Source organism: Pseudorasbora parva, chromosome 1 (assembly GCF_024679245.1).
Source record: "Pseudorasbora parva isolate DD20220531a chromosome 1, ASM2467924v1, whole genome shotgun sequence".
Classification (NCBI taxonomy): Eukaryota; Metazoa; Chordata; class Actinopteri; order Cypriniformes; family Gobionidae; genus Pseudorasbora; species Pseudorasbora parva.
Window position 1 is genome coordinate 41,009,874 of NC_090172.1, and position 25,748 is coordinate 41,035,621.

The following is a 25,748-nucleotide window of genomic DNA, read 5'->3' on the forward strand; positions in this document are numbered from 1 at the left end:
AAAAATTATGAACTGAATCCCTTTTGGTATAAGTCTGTAACATAACAAAATATGGAAAAAGTGCAGCGATGTCAATACTTTCCGGATGCACTGTACACACACAAGTGTCTGTTGTACTGACAGACAAAGTAATTGTCTTTTCACTGACACTTCTGCTTCATTTGTGCAAGGTACCTTGTTATGTAGCTTAGAGCTGTGATACGTTTAGTGTGGACGACAGATACTAAAGAGTGTGACTTGTGCCTGATGGTCAAAGCTTATTAGTTTGTTATTGGCAAGTATACTCCTAGATGACCAATACCAGCATTACTATTTCCTGATACTCTAATTGTTGTTCTGTCCGACCCTGGCCTTTCCCTAATTGTGTCATAATTGTATGGCTGTGGTCTGCCATATGAGTATTAATAAACATTTATAATTTCCTCAGCGTCTGAACTGTCATTGCGATCCATTGTTTTCCTATAGTTGAAATTCACTACACTCCCTCCCAATCCCATTAGGTAATTTCCGGTTTTGGAAATGTTCTCACAAAAACGACTCCAAAAGCCTTATTAGCGTATTTTTAAAGTATATTTTATAAGTATATACCCTAACCCTAACCCAGTACATTGACTTACTGCAGTCTCTAACCTGCAATATGCCCTTTAAGCTCTGTCATGAGTTTAGCATGTGGGCTTTGTCTATATTTAGAACAAAGCGTACAATAAAAAGTACAACACCATTCAAAAGTCTGGAGTCAGTACAAAAAGTTATTCAGCAAGTATGCATTAAATTAATTAAAACAATTAAAGACAGTAAATAAAATTATAATGTTACAAAAATTCTCCCATTTCAAATAAAAGCTGTTCTTTAAAACTTTCTATTTGAAGAATGCTGGAAAAAAAATCAGTTTATTAACTCTTTCCCCACCAGCATTAAAAAAAAATTGACCCATTTTGAAATGGTTTTTGACCATTTTCACAAATTTAATAGTCCATACAATATTTTGTTTTATGAATATCTGAGCATGCAAAATATCAAAAGAAAGAGTTGACCCTCTTCTTTTAAACAACAACAAAAACATTTTATTCTAGCTTCATGCATTCATTTTTTCTCAACACTTTAATATGGGTAAGTTTCATACAAAAGCAACATTTTGAACTAAAAGCTGTTTTTGTGAGAGAAAAAAAAAATCACGTTTTTGTGATAGACTGTATCCAGATCAGATTCAGAAGGATGATCACACACAGATGGAGTCCATCAACACCCCCAAATGCTTGCACAGTCCTGTAGCTCATTTCATTCAGTAACATTAGATAGTTTTGATTTGTAGCATATGAAGTTTAATGCTGATGATCATGTTATTGTTCATAAGCATCAGATTACACAAGATCGCTTGATTTACTCCATATTCCTTGCTTGTGTTCTGATCAGGAGATTCAGTATTCATTCAGAAGATGCGTAATACCGGAAAATGTTTTCTGACAAATAACGGAAAATGACATGTTTGGCGGGGAAAGTGATACAATCAAATAAATTGTAAAATATATTTAAATAGAAAAATATTATTTTAAATGGTTATGATATTTCACAATATTACTGTTTTTAACTGTATTTCTGTTCAAATAAATGGAGCCTTGCTGAGCATAGAAAACTTTAATCATTTTTTTTTTAAATGTACTGACTCCAAACTACTGAACAATAGTGTACTTAAATTATTTTGTTGTGTTGTTTGTACAGAGAATTCAACACATGGTAGTGTCTAGCAAACGTCAGTGTATAACAATAATGATTCAGGTGGTTACCAACATCAGGTTTGTAAATAACAATACTTGTTTCTTACCCAGCTCCAATCATCAGTGAACTTCTGACTGTGCCATCATTGTGCTCTATGCCAAAGTTAGGATACCCTGCTCCTGTTCATTTACAGATCTGCTTCACAGAATAGTTTGTCATACCTGAAACAGATTAAACGGAAACAGTAATGAGGTAACAGTAATTAGTATTTCCACTTAGGCATGATTACAACTGCAAAACGATGGAATGATTAAACAAAGAGAAAGGTTTGGCCCGACGGTGGAAAAGAGGCAAGCCTAATCCATGAAGGAATTCACTAAAACATTTTCTGCAACCTGAAGAGTTAATCAGTGTCCTAATCTATTCTGAGGTGATGGCCAATTTCAGATATCATCTATTACCACCAGCTAAGCCTGTTTATTGGTTGTCCGTTTGCATCGGTGACATATCCACTTCCTGGGAAATCATCTGATTGCAAACAGCTTCAAGTTATTCAAACATTAAATATACCATCAAATACTATCTGATGGTGTTGGCGGTTGTTTTAGTTGACTGTTTGGTGGAACAAATCAAACGGCAAAGCTAGCATTGTTGTAGAATGTTAAGATGAGATCAACTCTAAGCTAATTGGCCAGTTATCCATAAATTAAATCTGTTGAGAGTGAAAATGAAACTGGCACAGCACATTTGCACTAGGCGTTAAGTACACTTTCACGTCAAGGAACACGGACTTACAGTCTTTAAATAGACCATAAATGATGGAGGAGAAACAAATACATATTAGTAATTGCATTCATGATGAATTTACAGGCTTGTCGACAGTCCGGTCGTTAATGTAGTGACGATCCATCAGCCACAGTGTGTGGAGAGTGACTGCAACTCTTCACCCCACAATTAATCTCACCCATAACAGTCTTCCAGCACCCGAGGAGAGGCTTGTTAAATTAAAAACTGCAGTAAATCACACCATAAAGAGGGTATTGATCTTTTATAAAATGGGAATATTGACAAAGCACTTAAATCAGATATTTTCTAGTTTATAACATTCTGTTGGATACAAGGCTCATTGACAGGACTCCTATCCGTCACGATGTAACAATGTTATGGAATATAAAAAAAATAGATTTACCAGGAATGATTAGACGTGTAGGCAATTTATGACGATTCAAACAAGCAAGGTTTTAAAATGCTATGTAGGCAAAACAAATTTTCGAGGTAAAATGTATTTAATGCTTATCATTGCACATTACAGATGCTGATCTTCAGGTTGTCTGTCTTGGAGTCACAAAAGCAAAATCTCAGCATGTCAGTGCTAGTTAACACCTCATTTGCGTGCGGCCGCGGGGCATTGTCAGTTGTTACTATTAAAAGCCTCGTCTTTCATGCCTACTTTCTCACCTAAATCACAGAAGCTGAAAGATAAAATCCCAACAATTTAGAAATTCCTTAAGGTTATACTCTAATGGACTATAAAAGAAGGCCCATCAATAAGAACCTTACACAAAGCTCAATGTGCCAGGTCACTTCCTCCTGCTACTGATAGTAAATTTCTGAAATGCAATGTAATGTCCAATATGTGAAATGATCATTTTTTGTGAGCATGATCGGATAATCGGATCATGAAACTAACATTATTTATAGATATGCCAAAAAAGGTAGTGCAAATTTCATGGTTTTTAGTGAGTAAAAACTTTGATTTCATCCTGTTTCTCATAAAAAAAAGCTATCAAATGACTAGGGCTGCCCCTATTATTTCTAATTGACTAGTAGTCATTCATTTAAGCCATTAGTTGACTAAATCACATTTATATTAACTTAATTACTCAAATATATACCAAGACATAATTACATAAATAATCAGAGAGTATTTGTTTTCGATTCTAATTGGTTAGTTTCCATATAGACATATGTGTAATTTGTGAGGCAAGTAGCCAATACGCTGAGTTTTCGGTTCATTTATCTGACACGTTGCAGTTCAGGAAGATAGAGGCGGCAGAAAGCGTATTCTTTTTGTTTTCTTTATTTGACAAAAGCACAACATTTTGTTGTTATTGTGAGTGTACACCCCCTAGTTTGGAATGATGTATTATTCTTATCTGTATGACCAAAAATATTTAGTATTTTAAGTTGGAAAAAAATGCAAGCTCAGCTCCAACTCAAGGTTATCGAACTATGCCTTTGTTTTGATTAGGCGCCCTTTAGCGGACGGAAAAAAATGACAGTGTGCTTTAACAGGTCAAATTTAGGGTTAGTTAGGATTAGAGAGCGAGAGAGAGAGAGAGAGAGAGAGAGAGAGAGAGAGAGAGAGAGAGAGAGAGAGAGAGAGAGAGAGAGAGAGAGAGAGAGAGAGAGAGAGAGAGAGAGAGAGAGAGAGAGAAAGAGAGAAAGAGAGAGAGAGAATTAGTCTGAGACAAATCTCAAAAGAAGAGAGTGGAGTTTAAAAGACTACGGAGAGAGGAGGAGGTTTTGAAGAAGAGTTGAGATGTTGGAGGCGGGGGAAATCAAGAGTGTGAGATTGAAGAGTTTATTCTGAAGAATACACAAACTGAAAAAGCTTCGCTGAACAAAGATAGGAAAAACTATCATCAACATTCAGCTGCAATATCTGGAAAATTTCCCAAACATAGCATTACAGACTCAATCAGTGGCTCTCATAGAGAGTTAGACATGCATTGAATATGAAAACAAAAAAACTCCTACACACGTCTACTCTATAAAAGCAACGATGATGTTCTTGAGGACAAGGACATATTCAGGAGTCCTTGTCAAGTACGTTCACAATGTGCAGAAATGTGGAATCCATTTAGAGTGAGAGTAACGGGAGTCAGCGCATGGCCACATTCAGAGGAAATCATCTCACACTTCATCTCCCCAGCTCTGCGTAGACTGCGTTTGAGAGTAATGGAGGTTTCAGCTTCAGATGATAGAAAGAATGAAAACGGGAAAGGTGGGAGAGTGGTTGAAAAAAAGCTGAAAGAGGAGCAGTGGATAAAACATGGCCAGTTATCAGATGTGCACTTGAAAGCACACCTGAAAGCACCCCATTCTTAACTTACTGCAGGCTGGCAGATTCAGTGGCTGTGAAGATGAATTGGACAAGAATATCTTAATATCTGATGCGGAAAAATAAAAGAGAAACACTTTCAAAAGACAAATCAGAAAGTTGTCAAAGACAACAGTTAGAAACCATCCCCTCCTCGAAGACTGCACAGCATCCCTTTACTTCATCAGGCCCCATGTATACCACAGACAACATTAAAAACACTGAGAGAGCCAAAACAACAGAAACAAAAGCAACATCAAGTGTCTCAAAAAGGAGAAAGACCTCTTTGTTTGACCCTGTGGACACATATCCAAAGCCCCAGCACTTTTTTGTGGCCCTATAAATGGCCCGTGTGATCCAGCAGCCCCTCCTCCAGTCAGGCCCTCTCGCAGTGGAAATGCGACCCTCACCGTCACAGTGGATTATGGGAACAAAGAGAAGCTGGGAGTTTGAGTGTCGCAGTAGGGGAGATGTGTGGGGCCTGTCATAGTCTCTCAGGGATATGGTGCTCATCTGTAAAATTCCAATGGCTCTTGAAGAGGCTTTGCATATATTCTCCCGTTATCTCTGCACTGCCTCCTGGGATTCTCAGTCTCATCTCATCGTCTTTCTCAGGGTCCAAAATTAACTTTTCGCCACACGCTAACAGCAGGTAACTGGCTATGAATATTTCTTACCAACATTGCTTTAATTAACAATATATACTACAATTCAAGTGTGTGAGGTCAGTAAAAAATTGTTTAAAGACATTAACAGTGAGAACACAATTAATTAATTTTGGACTCTGGTCTTACTCTCTTACCATCTTTCCATATAAATGGAGAAGGGAGATCCTACTTTAGATCGTACGCCTGTGACACTTTAGCAGCTGCTTCATAAGTGCTTCCCTACAGAGCGTCTCAAGATATCTCATGACTTTCAGCAACTCTCTCTCACAACCTCCCCCTCTCCAAGCTTTCTCTGCTGTCTTTGTGGTAGATGTTATAACTTAGTTTCTCATAACTGCAATATCTCTTTCCTTCCATCATCTAATCACAGAGTCCTGTGAGAGTTAGGCATGGTAAATTAGGCAGCTTCAAGTGAAAAAAAAGGGTGGTATAGATGGTGGGAATGTATGTTCCCTTTCGTTTCTTGATATCTCGCACTAATGTCAGTAAACTTCAGCTGAAGTAAAAATTAAATCAAAGCAGAGTCATTCCATATTACAAGAGACCTTTTCCCCAGCACTAGCGTGAACTGAAGACCCAAGGCATTCTCCTGAAAGCTCTCGCCATGAACACAAGCCCATCCAAATAACACCCTTAAAGGAAATTCTCTTGGTGTGCTCAACTGCAGACATGGTTCAAAAGAAAGCTCAAAGGCTACTCACACCAAAGCAAACATGGATTGCTGACAACTCATAAGCAGCATTATCTACACAGTGTGCCAGCGCTCCTTGCCGAAAATGTCAGGGCACACCCTAAATCGACCTGCAACACAATTATTCACAGAGCTTTGAAGTGCATGGAAAAAGTTCTATGAAGCAATTGAAAGTTTTTGAAAAGTGCTTGAATTTCACTCTCAAACAGAAATGATTAATGTAAAAATATTTGATCATTGATCATTTCTGCCACAATACCATGGTTACATAGCCTAGAAATCTAGACGGACCCTAGCGGCAGCAAATTTAATTTGCCCGCAAGTGTGGTCTAGCAACTCTCAATTCCTATCTGAGCTGTATTCCTCAGAATCTGGACGACCCAATCACATCGTGTAGGTAGGCTATAGAGTCGGCGCCGCGGGCGGGGCCATAATGACGACGGCCGAGTTGCGTTTGCGTGCTTCTAGTAACACAGTCTTCTAGCAAACACAGAAACTGGCGAACGGCGGCGGTCTTTCGAATCAGCTCTGCCCGCGCCTCTGGAAGACTTGGAGTTAAGCTTTCCTCTGAGAAAAGAACAAAGAGCGGCACTGAAGTCATTCTTAAAAAGGGAAGATGTGTTTGGACTTTAGCCGACCGGATACGGCGAATGTTTAATCAGTCAGCGAGCTCCCCTTCACCGTCGTTGCTCCGGTTGGTGTACCGCTATCCTATCGCGTGCAGAGGGAGTTTGAAAGACAACCGTTTATCCCGCCCCTCGGACTGAGCCCTGTCTATGGTGAGTTTCCAGACCAAACATCTTGATGTGGGTCTGGCTTGTCAGGCTAATGGTTACAGATAGCATACATTACTACTACATTTACTATATGGTGAATGTTGATGATTTGGGGACTGGAGAGCGTTTTTTTTTTTTTAAGGGATAGTTCACTTTAAAATGAAAATTCTGTCATCCTTTACTCACCCTCAAGGTTGCTTCAAACCTGTATGAATTTCTTTCTTCAGCTGAACAAAAGGGAAGATTTTTTGAAGAATGTCAGTAACCAGACAGTTAACTGAAGCCATTGACTTCCATAGTATTTTTTTCCTACTATGGAAGTCAATGGCTTCAGTTAACTGTCTGGTTACTGACATTCTTCAAAAAATCTTCCCTTTTGTTCAGCTGAAGAAAGAAATTCATAAAGGTTGAAACAACCTTGAGGGTGAGTAAAGGATGACAGACTTTTCATTTTAAAAAGTGAACTTTCCCTTTAACAATTTAACAATCAGTTCTGTTTGATCTGATATGGTTTATTAAGAGGCTTGCTGCGATAGTCAGTGCTCCTGGTGTTACACAGTGTTTAGCCGCAACACCAGTTACACTACTTCGTTTAATGAAAAAAATGTGTCCGTCCCATAGACTGTAAAAAAATATGGATGTAATGTCCGTGACGTCACCCATAGGATTCCAATAAGCTGTTCTGAAGCGTAAAGTAGAGACGAGCTGGACGTTGCATTCTTGCCATGCCGTGTCACGCAGGGATAACAGAAAATGGACAAAGAGGCGGGATGTGGGCGGAGCTTAGGTGACGTGATGACTATAGACAGCAGATAAATGGCTATCCACCTGTCACTCAAAGTAACCATGCCCCTAATTATGCAGAACTTTGAGGCTTTATAAAAATTCACCCCCATCACAGTTGTCATGAAGGGCAAAATTAGCCGTATCAAAACCACAATTTGTTCCAGACTGTAAACATGTTTTTTTCTGCTGTAAAGTTGGGAATTTTAACATGGGGCTCAATGAGATTCTGCTCCTTTCTGGAGCCTGTCCCTAGTGGCCAGTCGAGGAATTACAGATTACATTACTTCCGTATTGGCTTCAAGAGAATACAGGCTGGGGGAGGTTGCTGCTTGGTCTGTCCTTAAATTAATTCAATTATACCAAAAAGTTTAGATTAAAGATAATGATGTAAACTATATAGGGAGCCATTACTTTAAATAATATTAACGGTTAAAAACAGAGCCTTAGCTACTAGCCTAAATTTAGTTGCTGTTCATTTTTGGATATAATAATCAACACTCAAATAACATATTGTATGCAAATGTTATTTGCAATTCAATTCGTTGTTATTTGCAATTCAATTTGTATCATTTCAATTAGTTCACTCTGCGGTTGATACACTGATTGAGGGATTACACAACATATGATATGTTTCAGTTGTAAAATATCCTCAACATAGGAAGAGCTGATCATGTTCACTCATGTGCCGCGCTACTGCTTGAACTGACGTGCCTATAGTGATCAGTCACGTCACATTAAAGAGTGTCAAAACTGCACATATAGTTTGATTTCGTGATAAAATGGACTGAATACTTATGTTCGTGTGGGAACTAAAATTGAAGTATGTTCCGTGCTTAAAACAAGCCAACTGTTAACTGTTGACTGCATTTGGAACCATTCGGTACATACGTGCAACAAACCGAAAGCCCTATAGCGAAACGGTTCGGTACGAATACATGTAGTGTAGGGCTGGGACAACGCGTCAACGTCATCGATGATGTCGACGCAAAAAATACGTCGACGCAAAATATGCACGTCGATTCGTCAGACTCAAAATAAAGATGGCGGCGCCGGAGAGTAGTAGCAACCATAGATGTACATAATAAAGTATATTATGTAATTAAGTATATTATTTATTATGTATATCTATGGTAGCAACACGAGTGGCTCCTCAGACTTTCAGAAGTGCAAGGCATGCGCGCACGCGTTTTGTTGTCACGGCTACATAAACAAATTTCTGCACACAGGAAGACAGATGTTTTGGTAATATTTGATGTATTTTAATCACAAAAACAAACGTTTGCATCAAGTGAAAGCATCAGACACATTGGCTACGTTACCTACATAATAAGCTGTTTTAAATTTAAAATGTTCAATGTCTAATCGCGCTGATGTGACCGAGGGTATCCATCCTCTAAGTGAGCAGTTTCATCCCAGGACTATTCCGGTTTTAAACGGAGTATTGGCGCCCGTAATGCACTCTACATGTAACTTTTTTCACTGTCATATGCCGCGGATGCGCGTGGCGTTTCTGTTGCGGGTCAGCCACGGGGCTGCGTGACGTTTTCTCTGCCTTTGCACACTAGAAGCGTGTCTGACGCGGCGCTGCTGCTGCTATTGATGCGGAGGGAAGCCCTATCCCTAATGTTAAACATAAATAGCCTACTGATACAGCAAAGACAACGTCGGGAGTAGCCACATATCTATGGTATTGACGGCAAAATAGGCTACAGAATATTTCGTTCTGTATTGACAGTTGCAATATTTCAAAATCGATAATTGACGTTTTTTATTATTACAATTAGGCCTGTTTATGTAAACCTACAGACTTTCAAACATGAAAATGTAATTTAATAATATGTATTCGTGTCAAAATGATATATAAACATCTTTTTGGCCCGGAGGAGACGCTCCCAACACACGTGAAAAATAGGCGCTCTTCTATTTCCAGCATGCACGCGTTTTCCGCGCGTCACAGGCAGTGTGCAAACTCCAACCTGTTAACATGTGAGCCGATACAAAAACGGACACGCCACACAGCCGAGACGATCACGCTTGCAGTGTGTCCCCGGATTTGATTAACCAACTTGTTGATATTTAATCGATGGGCATAGCCTGTAGGCTGAGTTGCATACATAGAAAAATCGTATAATATGTTTCTTTGTTGTAGGTTAATACTTATTTATTTGTGTGTGTGTGTGTGTGTGTGTGTGTGTGCGTGTGTGTGTGTGCGTGTGTGTGAGCCTGTTTATGTGGTTTATGAGGACACAAATTTGTATAACTACATGGGTATAACACTGGTATTACACTATAAATGTGGTTTATGAGGACATATCAAATGTCCTCATAATTCAAATGGCCTTAAAAACATACTAAATGATGTTTTTTTGAGAAAGTAAAAACACAGAATGTTTCCTGTGATGGGTAGGTTTAGGGGCAGGGGCAGTGTAAGGGGATAGAAAATACGGTTTGTACAGTATAAAAGTCATTACGCCTATGGAGAGTCTCTGTAAACCACATAGACCAACATGTGTGTGTGTGTGTGTGTGTGTGTGTGTGTGTGTGTGTAGCCTACTTTATGTTTTCAAGGTTTTATTGAATGCATTGCTCTTGTATAGTCTTACTTTGGAATTTTAAGAGCAATAAACATATATTGCAATGTTAAGGAATTCGTTTTTTCATTCAGATAATTAAATCAACATGTATAAATTGCTATTAGGCAATTAATGGGGAGATAATCGGTAATCGAATCGAATCGTAACCGAATCGGACAGGAAAAATTAATCGTTAGATTAATCGATGCATCGAAAAAATAATCGCTAGATTAATCGTTTAAAAAATAATCGTTTATCCCAGCCCTAATGTAGTGCTAGACCACTATTAAAAATGATTTAGTTCAGTTAGAGAACAGACGCTACAATTAAAGACTGAAAGTGTCTGCCTAATTCAGCATGAGCCGAACATGAGTTGTAGGACAAATCAGCAGCAGGAAGATCTCCTCACTTCATCCATTTCACTTCCCTCTGGACTGACAAGATGAGGGTGGAAGATTTAGTTTCAAAGCGACATGTCAAAGCGCCTATTCAAGGGAGTTTGTCATTGAACTGTTTTGTTGTTGTGTTTTTCATTAAGAATAATAATGAACATGCAATTGCCGCCCCCAAATTGCCACTTATTCAAAGTAAAAAGCCCACAGTCGAACAGGCATTTATAATGGTTTATGTCCACTGGCGTGGAGCGAGTGGAGGAGAGCGAGAGTTTTCAGTTCATTCCTTGCTTCACGCTTGAGCTCAACTTCCATAGGAATTAATTGAAAATGCTCGCCCTGCACTGCGTCAGTGGGCACGCACGTAAGCATTTTAAAAGTGAGGTGAAAAAAAGAGTGGAAAACTCCATCTGTATTGAAAACTTCAACTATATTGAAGAATATATCGGTTTTATTGTAATTTGTCTACTAACAATGTTCAGCAGTGGAGGTAATTCTGTCATTTTCATAATTTGTCTCTGAAAGTTTTACATAAGCCACATTACAGATTATGTATCTATTGAAGAAACACACCGCTTACCTTAAAGATAGCAAAACACTGAATGCTTATTCCTGAAAATCGGAAGGAAAGTCTGCAGCAAATTCAAGATCTGTATGAACTGGACTGTAAGGACAATCTGAGAGAGATTAGCTCCATCAGTCACCAAAGCCCCCAAGGCCAGCAAAAATAAAAAAAGAAATAAGTACCTTTTTAAGTCAAGGCTAGATGTGCTGCATCTCTTCCGATGCATAAACAACCTCGATCCCTCACATATTAAACAGCTGCACTGAGGCGGAGATTTCAAAGTTCTGCCGCTGGTTTAAAAGGAGACTGCTTCATCCTCTTTTTAAACCAAAGATGTGGGATTGCACAAACAAATCAAACAGACTTTCGGTCAGACGGCCGTGGGCTCGTGCCTGACTGCCGGGGTACGTGTATGATTATTCACTGATGACGAGTTCAGATGGGCTAATGCTTCAGTGATGGCACAGAGCAGGCCCACTCGCAACCCACCAGCCCAAGCAGAGTGTTACTCATGGCAGCCGTCTGCCGATTACAGAGATACAAACACGAAAACACACAAAGGCACAGGTGCATCTCGTGACCCCGGGCCCTCGTGTCAGTCCTGAGAGCGGAACTACGTCTTCCTGCTGTCAACGAAGAGATAAGCGCCGCATTCTTTCTGCACCTTGTTTGCTTATGAAAGGAACTTGCATGGAATATTTATCAGCTGATGCTTGAAATCAAAAGCTTTTGAGCGAAGAGTGCTTCAAAAAGCCAGGGCATATCACAGCATCTCTGTAAGGGTGATATGGGGGCAAGGACAAAATGCATTGCAACAGGAAAGAGCTTCTGAGGAGCAGACAGGAAGAGGGAGAGGATTATTCATCCATATCTGAACTTTGCATAAGCGCCAGGCATTATTTACTAATCAAAGGCTTGGTATTCATATCAGGATTTATAATTCATACTCCATGAGAAGAGACTGTCACAGTGGGGGGAAAAAATCAAAGAGTGAGAGAGCGAGAGAGCGAGAGAGAGAGAGAGAGCGAGAGAGAGAGAGAGAGAGAGAGAGAGAGAGAGAGAGAGAGAGAGAGAGAGAGAGAGACTAGGGGATGGAAGAAGCCGTTTCATAGATATAGAGGACGATGATGATCTTCAGCGAGCATCTGGAATCAAGTCTTCCCATCAGTCTCTCCTGAGGTCTTTTCAGTGCAGCAAATGGATGTTACCAAGCCTGGGGCTGACACCACACAAATCAAATGCTTGAAACAAAACCCCACAAGCGCAGAAGAACTGTCGAAAATTCCTATTCTTGTCATAGTGACAAAGCTTCTCTGCATAGAGGCTGCAAACGACAGCTGGAAGTGTTCTAGCATGTCTGCACTGTTTGCCGGTTTCTTAACGCTGTTTCTATGCCAAAGGCGGCACACACAGAGCTGGTGAGAAGGAAGTACAAGACAATCCACTATTTACAATCTAACCAGCATCAATAGCACCAGTACTTTGATCAATACCAAAACGTAAAATTACACAATGTCAAATTTAAAGCATACAAGAAACTAGGCGAAGAAAAACACAGAGGTTTTAGTAAGTGCCTTTATTTATATTATGTGTCGTTGTGAAGTCTATATGTATAACAAAGAATAACATAATATGCCTGTACAGTAAAAGAACAGAAAAGAAAATGTGCCATAGATTAAAATCTTACAAACTCTGAATAAAAAAAATAATCTTACTTGTGTTGACATTCAGGTAGGTCATAGAAATAATGTGGTCCTATAATCATGTGCATAAATCAATTTGATTAAATATAGTCCAACACTGATAACATTAAAAAGTCATATTAATCGAGCAATACTGATAGGACCTGTTCATTTTTAATTCCTGTATAATCCACAGAAAAAAGGCAAATGAACGAAGGTGGAAAGGAGCCCTAAGGCTGTTAACTGCACATTAAAGTGAGGTTAAGTATCCAAGAATTCACACATTCAGAGAAAATGCCGTATAATATTTTAATAATAGGTTCACTGTTTTTATAAATGTGCTCCTTCCTTCTAGAGACATTTAAATAATTGTATTTTACATTAATCCCAGAGATGAGATGAATGTGTCACTAAAAAATCCCTAATTCTCAACATAAAGCGATCAGATACAGGAAAATGAAATGGCAGCTCAGAGTTTGTAAACAGTATAGAATCAGGATTCAGAGACAGAAGCTCAGAGGACTGCCACGGCTTGAATAGCCAAGTTTATCTAAAAGCAACAACAAAGAACAAACAAAGAAAGTTCTTTCTGATGGATAAAATGAAGCGCGTGACAGAGGGTGACATTTAGGATTAACTTTAATCCATTCCCAATGCAGGGACTTGCAACACTATAGACGTTTCAGAGCCTTTTCCAGTGTTTTCAGAGCTTACTCAAACAAACATTATGACTAGTCAGAACCACTCAGAGGCATTAATTAGAGACGACAAACTACAGCAAACAAAACGGAATTAAACAGTGCTGACACATCAGAGAGCGAGTCTATATAAAGCCTTTGGTATGTGCTCAGACAGTAGCATATGGCAAGTTCTCACAGGGCAAACATGAGTGACTGAGACAGACACCACAAGCACAAATGCAAACATCCACGCATGGAGGCTAGATCTGCATTATACTTCCATCTCAAACCTTACCTGAAATGTATATAAGGTTTTCTGTATTTAAGATAAGTACACAAATAGAATGTAATTAATGGTTTAAATTCAATTCATAACAGGCCTTTATGGAAGACGCCTACATTTGACATGAAAAGCCTCTGATTACTTGCCATGCTAACATTATAAAAAATAACCTAAATTAAATAAATGTTTATTATTAGGGATGCCTAAGCTGATCACACGGATTCTTTAACCAAATTGTATCAGCTTCTATAAGACCGCTCCTTTGATTAGCCGTCAGCTGGCATGCCAGTGTCGAAGGAATGCCCCTTCAAGTGGGTTTGCCAACCGTCAACCACCATTAAAAGGAAAAGAAGAAGCTTCAAGCGTCAGATATAGCAAATTATATGCACACTTTTGTAAGGAATAATTTTTTTCAGCTGTTAGGCTATCTGAGACGTCGTTGCCATGATGCGTTGCTGTGGGTTGCATTCAAGGCCATTTCTCAATATGCGTTCTTGTCTGTACTTGTGTTCTCATGGACTTGTGAATCGTCATCACTGCCCAAGTACTTTTCCATTTCAAAGTTCACATCTAACCAACAAGTACAGTTCAAATCCCCGGATGTTTTCTTGATCCGACCCTTTTATCGAGGATGGATAGAGAGGTGACGTGTGCACTTCAGACAGACCGGTCTCGCACCAACCAACAAGCGTCAGTACTGGATGAGACAACCCACCAAACGTAATAATACTCCTGTTATTGCGCCACGAAATGCAATTTTAAGACTTTTTCAGGCAAGAATGTACATGTTTAAAGCTCAAATCTGTGGTTTATTTAGAAAGAGAATGCTTATTTGAAATTTTGATTCGGAGTTGTGAGATCCACTCGACCACCGGGGCAGCGGGGCTCATTAACTCATTAACCCCACCGAGAGCAGCCTTTGGTCGGCTAGTCCTTCTGACATTTGCCGCTGCCTCTGGTGTCTCTGTAGTGGTTAAACATGAGATATAATTCGTCTTGTGAATATCTAACGGGTGATCTTTGTTCTCATGAATCTATAATTTGTTCCCTGGCTATTTGTTTTGTCTGAGGGCAAAGTGAAGTTTCATTTATTTCTTTGATCATTAAAACGGACTGACGTTTATTAAAAAAAAGACTGGGATGTATTTTATGTCATATTTAATTTTATTACGGTAAAGACAATCATATATGCACACTTATGCGTGAGCCACATATTAATATTTTTAATTTAAAAAAAATTAAACGAAAAGAGGCAGGGTTGTGTTTTATATTTTGTCAGGTTATAAATATATGCAGTAAAGATAATCAAGGTACACATTGCCTGAACTACATTTGTGTGGCTATTAAATAATAAATAGAGATGTCCCGATAAATATTATATACTCATATGTTTAAAATGATTTATTTGTAATTTGCAAAAACCTACTTCACACTCATAACAGTAACTCCATGACAGCTATAGATTTAAATACTTTACTGGAAAACTCATTTATTATATTAATGAAAAATTACCCATTTATTTATAATAATACTGATACTATAAAACTGATACTTCCATTTCACAAGTCATTATCATACTGAACAAAAAATTATGACAGTCTGTATTGTTAACTTTTTACAACAAAACGTTTTTTTTTAATTGTTCAACGCATCACAGAAAGCCAGATGTTTCAGATATCAAGGAATAAAACACAGTAAATGGTTAACAAACACTGGAACATAAGAATGCAGGTACCGTGAGTTACAGCTTATGTATGACTGGCCCCTGGTCTGAAAGTTGATATTGGTTATGATATTACCAGAGATGCTATAAAACAGCCATGAATATCATAAAACAGTACGCAGATTTTTTCTTTCTGTTTGTCTCTGGAGCAGCGATGAGATAAACAGCAATAAAAGGTGATCTGAGGAAGCCGCTTGACTCTTTTCCACCATGCTCGTCTTATAAACCTTCTGAAAGCCCCTGAAACTCTTGGAGTCAACAGGGAGAAAATCCTCTTACTGAACATGTGAACAACTATATGTTCCCCAGTGAGAAAGCCCATGCTGGGCTCCCCACCCCCCATCCTCCAAACAGGCTGAGATATTCCACATAGGGCTGTGGGGAGAGATACAACTAACTAGGTGCATGGGTTTCGAGCGTGTGTGTACCTGCAGTACAGCACAATATAAGGGGAGCAAAGTGAAGAATTTTAGTGCATGACTGAGGCCCTGTCCACACGAACCCAGCGCTTTCCCAACCCTATCTTTTTTTCCCCTCGTTTCAAGAAATATCTGCGTCCACACGAGATTACAAAAACGGACTAAAAACGATGTAGTTTGCATGCCAGGCCAGTGTGTGGCGCTGTAATTCTGCCACAGTAATACACTAAAAACGGAGAAGAAGAGTTGTGGCTAGGCAGGGGTATAGCAGTGGTCGGAGGTGAGGCAAAATCTCACAATAAAATAACAATAAATACATGTGCTACTTAACAGATGTGTTTTATTAATGCCTACACCTACCCCAACCCAAAACATACCCTTACAACAATGCAGATACGTTAATTAAATGACACGATATTGATGTGCGCATGCCCAGTGCCCGTAGTTGTATCCCCTCTTTCACCGTGCTGGACGTAGTGTGATGACATCACCGTTTCAGAAAATATACGGATTCGCTGTACACACGAAAATGGAAGATGATCGTTTTCAGATTTATTCGCTTTGGGAACCGGTTTCGAAAAATATCGGATGCATGCTTCTAAAACGCAGAATCCGTGTGGACGAAACGCTGATACGATACAAAATTTATACGTATACAGCTAAACGCGTTTCCGTGTGGACGGGGCCTGAAATACCATGCTAACGAGGGTCATTTTGAGGTGAACGTGCTTCAGCCTGTCTGAACCAGGGATGTTGAAAAAAAAATGTAAAAAGCAAAACTTCACATAACTGTAAATTAGAAAGACAGTGCCAATATAACGGTCTATTGATTAAAACAATTCTGACATGATAAACTCTAAATCTGAAAAATCTCAGCTGGATTTTAAGGGCACTTAACAGGAGCGCACACAAACACAGCAGAGCAAAGTAAACATCCACCAATGAGTCATATCAACCTGCGTCCACAGAGAGCTTTTTCCAGATTTCAGAGCGTTCTTTGATGTACACTGCTGGAACTGAATCTAACTTCCTGCCTTCTGTGGAAATGACATGTTTCAGTCAGAGGGCTTTCAGGGCACTCGCCACATTAACAGATATCTAAGCCGTTGCTTCTCTTCAAAGAGAGCACAAAAACGTATTTGAAAGGTTTATGATTTCCATACCCTTGTATATGAGTGTTTCTCTGTAAAATATCTGAAGACAGGGTGCACAGCAGGGTTTATTTCAAGACTGTGTGCTTGGAAAACACTTCCTGGTGAAAACCCTCAGTTTTCTCAACAGCTCTGTTTCTCGCCAAAGAAAAAGACAACAGGCTTATTTTGAAAGCAATCATCAAATAGAGACAATACCGTTTCCGTTCATTAAAATCACAGCTAGTAACTTTCGCAATTTGTTTGAGAGTTGTTAGTTTTTTAGGAAGAGGTCATATAGGATGTTTTCCCTCAAACTTGAAAGTTCCGTTCCTTTATAAGTAGGGACTTTGTTTTTATTACACACACTGTTCCATGGCTTGCCTCGCATCTAATTTTGATTCACTTGCTGTGACAGGGCCTCACTTAATTTTCTTCTCTTTTTTGTGGATTATGATGATGAATAATTTAAGGAGTGTCAAAAAAAATTGTTTTAAATAATTTATTTCGTTAATTAATTATTTTATTTATTTTTATATCGTTTAGCACCCTAAATAATGATTACCAGCACAAGTGCTGTTGTTTGGTAGCCTGGTCTTACCAGACTCTCTTACATTTCATTTGTACATAGAGTCTGGCAACTCTCCATTGAGAAACGGTGAAGGCGGGCACTCTGTTGAAGTTTAAAACTATTGGATCTGCCCAGAGCCACTCTGGATCTGCAATAACCAATCGCTAACGTATGTCATGCGCCCTTCGCCTGTTTCACACATAGAAATCCGTAAAAATAAATGTGCAGGCCACCTCGGTGACAAAACCTAAAACTCGTGCATTCGGAGACGGGAGAGTTTTGTGATCGGGAACGCGCTGCTCACGTGGTCCAACATGATTGTATGCTGTAAATAAAACGTCATATGCTTGTTACGATGATAAATGATGCTTTAAATAATAGACCGATTCAAATGTTGCATGCTTTTATTTTCATTTGTTTGAGCGGTGATGAAATGTATTGCTCTTGTAAATACTTGCCAGCATTAAAGAAATAGAAATGCATTCAAATAATAGCAAAGCGCAACCGTACAGTGCTCTGCAATGGTCAAAAAGGATTTTAAACAGTGAATTTAAGTGATATATTCTTGAAAACTCAGGATTGGATGTGGATTCGGATAGCTACATCACCACACAACCTTGTTGTTTGTCGAAAGCAGTAGGGGAATGCGGCCGGGGATTTTTACGCGGACGGTGGGATACGGACGGCTATAAAATCACTGACAAGCCCCTGTAACTTAAATGATGGCAATACCTTCCGACGCCTCGAGAAACAATTACCATCCGAATAGGGCTTCAGCTAACTCCTCCATCACTAACGGAGAGAGCTGGAAAATCAAACTTTTCCCGAATTCACACTGTTGGGGAGGAGGACCACAACATCATGGCCACCACCAACAAACCCCAGCAAAGATTGATCTTGCTCCAGCTTTAACTTCTGAAAATTTGGCAGAGGTACCGCAACAGAATGAATGGTTTCATTTGCATATTTCTCTGCTGCGATTACCGAACTACAACACAAACTAGCGCACGACAACAATGTCATCATTCTCAGCCACTCCCTCTGTTCGCTGATTGGACCGGTAAAAATGTGTTCGGAGAAAACCTAAGAATACACCACAGTCCCAGACGAAATACTGAAGGAAAATGAAAATTGAGCTGAAGTACGTAGGAGGGCAGAGCCAGGCTAGTTGTTTGGCATCAATAAAATACATATTGTTTTGTTTTCTAAAGATAAAAGATAAAATAAGAGCATTAAAATAGAAGAAACTTTAAATATAGCGGAAAATTAGATTAAAATAAGAGTTTTTTTCTCCTTGGTTTTGCATTCAAAACCAGAAGCGAAGTTTCTACACTGTAAAAAATTTGTGGTGTTTTTTGTTGGTTTAACTTAAAAAAGTAAGTAACCTGGTTGCCTTAAAATTTTGAGTTTATTGAAATTAAAAATTTGAGTTGATACAATGAAGGAAATTAGTTTAATAAATAGAAACTCTATTTCTTTCTTCTAGAAAATAGAAGCAAACCATACCACAGACTTACAATAAGCTATACTCAGACCACTGCTTGAAATGGTCTCCGTTTGGATGCCTTTTAATTTTGTTTTAAGCATTTAGGTAGCTGGTGATATGGCAAAATTTCGATTTCAAGTTTTTTAATGTTTAACTAGTCAACTTAGAAACGTAACTATATGATTGAGGTAACGTTCGCTTTATTAACCATCTGCTCACAAATAAAAGTTATATTCCAAGTGCAAACACTTGAAATGATCAACATGGTGTAAATGTAAAACAAATGACTTGAAATTTGTTAAATATCTTTGCAGAAAATATGCAGGCCAATATTGGTAACTCTATCCTATATACTCAGAAATAATAATAATAAAAAATAACAAAAAAGTTAAACATTTCTTAGCCAAAAAGCAATAGCAATTAATAGACCCTTTTCACAGACACTATGTTTTCATCCAAAGCTGCAAATGTAACGTATTTATAAGCAAAATTGCAATATCGCATAAAACATTTAATAGCGAATAAAGCACAGTTTCCATCGAGTGAGTCCAAGAGAACATAATCATCACTTCCTGATAACTTAAACTACCGCTAAAAAGATCACACAAAAAAACATATATAATAATTATCATGTATATAATAAATGTTTTGCGTCTCCGAGAAATTTGTTAGTCTCAATAAACTTTTTTTTATGAGCATTGAGGAATTTATTCAATAAATGCATTTCCATCATAGTTTATTCACATGTTTTGTATCGAATAGAAAAATCGATCCAGCTCAAATAAGTGCATACATTTTTTATGTATTTTATGTATATTTTACTTTACAAACGAGGGTCAGTAATAAGCAAGCTGCTCCTAAAAAAAGGATGGGTATCAATATATTTGTGTTCCTGCTGCACCTCCAGACGAAGTGAGTGTAACGTTTTATTAACCTTTATATTAATCTTTGCAAATCGCTTGCACGCTTCACACTGAATGCGGCTAAAGTTTACAAGGTAACTTCCATTACGGCATGGTATAACATTCTCAATATAATTCATAATCCCATGTTTATAATGAACAATGCATTATGGTTATTGGGTTATTACAAACCGTGTAGTAACACTAAGCTTACTTTTAGTAGATTTATAACAGTGTCTGTTACTTATTAAGATGTAAAGAAAAGAACAGTAGTTATTACACTGCATAGATAATGTCACACATCACTGACAAGCCAACTGACAAGCCAAAAAAGTTTTTCATGCCTTTTAGCTGTAACATCAATCTGTCAATGAACTACATCAGTAAACACATTGCACTCGTATCTCACTACACTAACGTTTTCCTGCCAGCACATACAAAAGTAGATCAAAGTGACATTAAGTTAACCAACCATTAAAACATTTCGTGTTCAAGCCTTAATTGCCGAGCCTTTAATTGTCAAACTTTGTCGTAAAATGTGTACGAATTTCCGTGAGATTGGGTTGGGTGAGCAGCAAAGCTCATTATCATTTAAAGTCGCACTGAAATGGCTTGCTGAAATCAGAGCTGTTTTTGACCAGGTAAAATTTGTGTTCTTACAATACTAATGATAATTTTTAATTAAAGTATATAACAAAGTTTTCATTTAGACACTAAAGTTATCTAATCATTATAATAACTTTTTTTTTAACAAAAATGGGATTATTTGACCCCTTTAAAGTCACTCTTTAAATGAGATGACAAGTGTTTGTATTGTGTTCACACTTTCCTCCATTGTGTTTGCTTTTGTCAGTTCTGGGGGGTTTCTCATGCGCTGAGCTAAGCTGAACAGCCAATCAGAGTGATCCCTCTATCCAACAAACTCTACCGCCGATTCATCAGACTAGAACCAATAGCGCATAACCCGTCAAAACGACACAGGCCGATGACCGATGCTTAAAAATGGTCTGACATCTCCCGATGGCCGACCATCGGATTGGTGTGCCCAGGGCTTCAATTGACTGTTCCTTACAGCCAACTTCTCTGCAACAAACTGAAGGCTTGCAAGCAGACCGATCTCAAAAACCAGGACTTTCTTTTAGGCAGGCTCATTTTGAGAAGAATCCATTTAAACTTCAAATGCTGGCTAAATGTGCTTTTCAAGAACTCTCCTATAAGTTTCACTGAAGAATGCCTGATAAATAGTGGTTCTCTTGACCTCAAAGCACTCCATCAGCCAGAAGAGCCAAAGCAGCACAAAGAACGCTTAAAAAAAAGAGCCATTATGCATACAGAGAGATGGGCAAATAAAAGCAGACGATTGAGCAGTACACTTTCAAGGGATTTTTCAGACAGCCCCCATGAAGCACAGTAAAAAAGCATTACTTCCCCCTATGGAAAAAGTGTGTTTTTAATTGCCAAACTTTATAAATAGAAGTTTAGAAACAAGGACATATGAAAGCATTATCATAAGATGGTATTTTTGCAGACACTGGCAGACTCCGGAAATAATAAATAGCTTTTTGCTATATAAAATGTGTCCTTATGTCTATTCAATGCACTAATATCTTGGATAATGTCAGGACAACGCTATCAGTTTATGGTTAAATAGAGGTTGAATAATTTGCCTGTTAAACTATTATGTACAATGGAAAGGATTTTCAAAAAATATATAATAAAATAAAAAAATAAAAAACATTGAAAATGACTAAAAATGAACCGGTTCAAGATTATGTTTGTGAAATGATCTAAACAGTGCGTGGAGCTACTTAATCTACGTTCTGCATCCCTACTAGGGATGTAAATATATTAAGTGATGATTGATTCATTGTCGATAAGACATTTAATCTGTAAAACGTATTGATCATTGATTAATCAGGTTCATGTGCCTGCTCAACCGCGAAACACAGGAGGAAAAATGAAGCGAGCCTATTATGTTTAGGACCATTTTACAGCTGGAGTTACAGCATCATGACTAAGTTTGCGTGTGCATTTACAGTCTTTGGTTTTGTGCAAATGTTGGTTAAGAATTAAAGTGGTAAAGCTCGCTGATGATCATCTTTGCTTCAGCACTTATGCAGCACTTAACAGCAATGCACAACTTATAATAACTACGATCAGGACTGTCATATTACATTAATGAGAACACTATTGTAATAAAACATTGTGATTGTAAATTATTTTTGTTTAGTTGCCTGTTTCAGTGCTTTGTTCCAGGAAGAGTGTGTGCACAACACAAGTCATGAATCCTGACTCGCACGTGACTAAGTTCAAGTTCACTTGTATATTTGCGTCATTTTGTCCAGATATTACGTTTATTTTGTGTGTGTGAATATTATATATATATATATATATATATATATATATATATATATATATATATATATATATATATATATATATATATATATATATATATATATATATATATATATATATATATATATATATATATTAGTCGTACACATTGGCGACATATTAGAGTACACATTGGCGATGTCACGTGATTTCAGCAGGGAACTGCTGAAATCACGTGACATTGGCGACCCGAATCTTTGATCGATTCACTGATTCATTATCCGTTTGATTCTTTTTGGAGGCACATGGAGGAGAAGACTATGCAGAGTTTTTGATATTTTTGGACCAAAATGTATTTTAAATCCTTCAAGAGACTCTAATCAACCGACTGATGTCACATATGGACTACTTTGATGATGTTTTTATTCCCTTTCTGGACATGGACAGTAAAGTGGGCATTGACTGCATATGCTCTGGGACTAAAATGTAAAATATCTTAAACTGTGTTTCGATGATGAACAGAGGTCTTACGGGTGTGGAACGACATTAGGGTGAGTCATTAATGACATCAATTTCATTTTTGGGTGAACTAACCCTTTAACCCTTTCCCCGCCAGTGTTTTTAAAAAAAGTTGCCAGCCACCGCCAGGGTTATTGACAATTTTCACAAAAATGTAATAGCCCATAGAATATTTTGTTTAATGAATATCTGAGCATGCAATATATCAAAATAAAGAGCCGGCCCTCTTCTTTAAAAAAAAAAAAAAAAATTCTTCATGCATTCCTTTTTCATCAACACTTGAATATGGGTAGGTTTCATAAAAAAAGCAAAATTTTGAACAAAAAGCTGAGAAAATCACATTTTTGTAAAAGACTGTTTCCAGATCAGATTCAGAGCGACGATCAAACGCAGATGGAGGAGATTGAGTCCATCAACACCCCTAATGCTTGCACAGTCATGAAGCTCGTCCTGGGTCCACATTTCATTCAGTAACATTAGGCAGTTTTGATTCATATGCTGTTTATTGACGATGATCACGTTATTTTTCATATGCATATGATTACATGCAATCGTTCGTTTCACTGCGTCTAATGGGTCCTGCACACTGTGCGATTTTTCAAAAGCCTTTGCGAATGTCCCTTGTCAGACTGTACGAACATGATCCCCGATGTAAGCCGTGTCACACTGTAAGATCTCAGTTGTCAGACTGCACGATAGTTAAGGCGCGCTAAAAACGGACGCGCGCAAGAAATCTCACCCGGAGCTTTATCATCAATGAATGACGGGTTCAGTGACGGTGAGCTGCATTACGCGCGGGACTGAAATGCTGGCTACAAATAAATCTCTAGCTCTCGTTTTGGTCATAGTTTGTCTTGAAAAACGGATATATTTGACTGTCGTCGTAGGAGAAGTCACACTGCAGGATTGTGTGCCAAATCTTCTGACACTGCCAGAATTTCGTCTGAGGTAAAATTTGATCGCAGCGCTCATTAATCGGCTGCCGGTGAACATGTCAAACTACACTCTAAAAAAATGCTGGGTTAAAAACAACCCAAGTTGGGTTGAAAATGCACCGACCCAACAATTGAGTTGTTTTAACCCAATGGTTGAGTTGTTTTAAACCAGTGGTTGAGTTGTTTCAACCCAGTGGTTGGGTTAAATGTTGCTTAAGACAACCCAATTGCTGGGTAAGAACAACTCAACCATTGGGTTAAAACAACCCAATTGTTGGGTCGGTGCATTTTCAACCCAACTTGGGTTGTTTTTAACCCAGCATTTTTTAAAGTGTAACGACCAAAGACGTCAGATTTTAGCCTAGGGTCTGAGGAATCTTTTAGGATTTCCTAAATTTGTCTCCGACGGCCAAATTGTGGGCAAAATCGCACAGTGTGCACCTGGCTTTACTCGCGTGTGTTTTGATTAGGAGATTCAGTACTCACATTCAGAAGATGCGCAATAGCAACTCCTAGCATCCGACAGTGAAAACAAGGAAACCAGAAAAATTCCGTTATTGGCCTGGAAGCGTTGTCTCACAAATAACGGAAATTTCCGTGTTTGGCGGGGAAAGAGTTAATACATGTTTGGTATTTGCGTTATCTTGGATTGGTTTAAAATTCTAACGTGATTACATATTACATAGTGTTCACCAAAACCACGTGTTGTATTGATTTACCATCTAACGAAGTTATCATAGTTGGTTAAATGAAGTCGGTGTGCCAACTACAGTCCTTTTGGGTAAAGTGTAGGTTGACAAAGAACATGCAAAATGGCCATAATTACATTACCATTTTTGATAGAATAATTGTGATTAATAATCGTGATTATAAATGAGCAAAATAATTGTGATTATCAGTTCAACCATTATCATGCAGCCCTAATACGGTTCTTTGAAATAAATAACGTGCTAGCAAAGAGCTTGTTTCCAAATGTTAATTCAGCACTTCAGCACACACTGCTCAAATTGCACTACTAATAATAACTATGATTGGACTGTTGCTATTACATAACATTAATGAGAATACTATTTTAATAAATGGGTGTGGATTCAATGGGTTTAGTTGCCGAAGCATGCTGTTTCAGGATAACAGATTGGTTATATTTGAAATAAATAATTTAATTAAATGATCAATCATATAGCCCTTTATTTATATTAAACCCTTCTCATTCATTTGATGAGGAACATGGTCTTTTGTGCAGCATTTGCACACCCTGCCATGCTGTTGACTATATGCCACTGCCATAGACATATTTCAGTATTAAGGCTTAACGATAAATCAATTAATTGATTGTTAATTTAAATGACGATCGATCATGGAAATTTGTGTAAATTGACATCCTTAATCTTTACAATAACACTATCAAAGCTATAGACTTCAAAGCTCCGTCCAGTACTCTTAATTGCCATAGTCTGTTAATTAGGCTAGAACTATAAAAGGACACATAAGTATCAACCAGAGGATAGATAATAAGAAGGAAGGGAGTTCCTTACTACTATCACTGGGGATTTAAAGAATTGATCTTTCTAAAGCTGCTTTCAGAAAACATGTATTGTGAAAGGTGCCATAAAATTGAACTGACAATGCCCAACGATGCCTGGGAAGAACTGTCCTTTTTAAAAAACACAGCCTATTCAGTCAAAACAGGCCAACATCAAAATTGCATTACAGATTTGTGAAACTTTCTTTATATTAGCTGAAATCAAAGAGTTCATGCTTGTCATGAGACACCGAAGCTCTCAAGTGACAAGCCTTTGATGGATTTTAAG

General features: G+C 38.1%; 1 protein-coding gene across 2 annotated transcripts in view; it reads right to left on the reverse strand.

Moving 5' to 3' along the window:
* Positions 1-25,748, reverse strand: part of glceb (glucuronic acid epimerase b) — a 65,349-nt gene that overhangs the window by 31,249 nt on the left and 8,352 nt on the right. For both annotated transcript variants that reach the window (XM_067440663.1, XM_067440668.1), the window contains exon 2: positions 1,823-1,937. The gene's annotated coding sequence lies outside the window, so the exon portion shown is untranslated. The remainder of the gene's footprint in view (positions 1-1,822; positions 1,938-25,748) is intronic.